This window comes from Otolemur garnettii, unplaced genomic scaffold (genome assembly GCF_000181295.1).
Source record: "Otolemur garnettii isolate 467f Iridium unplaced genomic scaffold, OtoGar3 scaffold00062, whole genome shotgun sequence".
Classification (NCBI taxonomy): Eukaryota; Metazoa; Chordata; class Mammalia; order Primates; family Galagidae; genus Otolemur; species Otolemur garnettii.
In genome coordinates, this window is record NW_003852457.1 from 5,324,480 (window position 1) to 5,325,479 (window position 1,000).

The following is a 1,000-nucleotide window of genomic DNA, read 5'->3' on the forward strand; positions in this document are numbered from 1 at the left end:
AGGCTTGTTTACTAAAGATTCTTATCTCCTAGGTCTAGCCTTTCTCTTTCCCTCTTGTTTAGAGGCTTTTTTCTGTTTTTCTCCCACCATTTCACAGAAGAGGCTGAAGGATTTTACTAGCTTTTTTCCCACAGAAGTAGTTAGAATTTGGAAAGAGAAAACGCAGGAAAGAAGAGGAAAAACCGAATGAGAAAAGCCTGCTGTTGGCTTTCTTAGATATTTCATTTCCCTCTAAGCATTTCTATTTCTCTTTTCTTCTTATTTTGCTAAAGCTTATTTCCTTCTTGGTCCATGTTCACTGAATCCTGCTCACAGCACCATTTGTCAGTGGCCTTCACTATCCCGCTCCTGACACCACTTGTCAGGGCCCAGGACTGGCCAGGTCTCCAGCCCTGCTTAGGTAGGTTCTGAACGCGGGCCACTAGGCTACCTTGCTCAGGAACAGTTTCTCGTAGGTGCTTGAGGGCTACCTACTTTATCTGAAGAGAGAGAGATAGAGAGATAGACAGAGAGAGTATCTTAGAGAGAGTAAAGATCTTCTTAGAACAGATAGCTTAGTCTTTAGCAGAGCTTGGTAATCTTCAGCAGAGACGCCAGGCTGGCGTTCTGCAGGCAGGAGAGGAGACAGAGTCAGAGTAAGTGGATCCGTGATAGAATGCGTATGCCTCTTGACTGCCTTCTCCTCCAGCCTAATATAAGGCTGAGCTCGTGCTTCTCAACACCACAGGTGTAGAGACTGCCAATTCACCAATGCTTTCATCTCGCGAGCTCACTCATGCTTGTTAGAACCAAATCTCTCTCCATGCCCTTTTCACCAAGGTGTTCCGTTACAGGTATTTCCTATAACTCTCACTCCTCCTAGCCATAGGCTATATGGGCTGCTACAGTCAGGGCCTCACTGACTGTGCTGGGGAGAAGGTCAGGGCCTCACCAAGGGCTGATGAGAGGGTCAGGACCTCACCGACTATGCTGGGGAGAAGGTCAGGGCCTCACCAAGGGC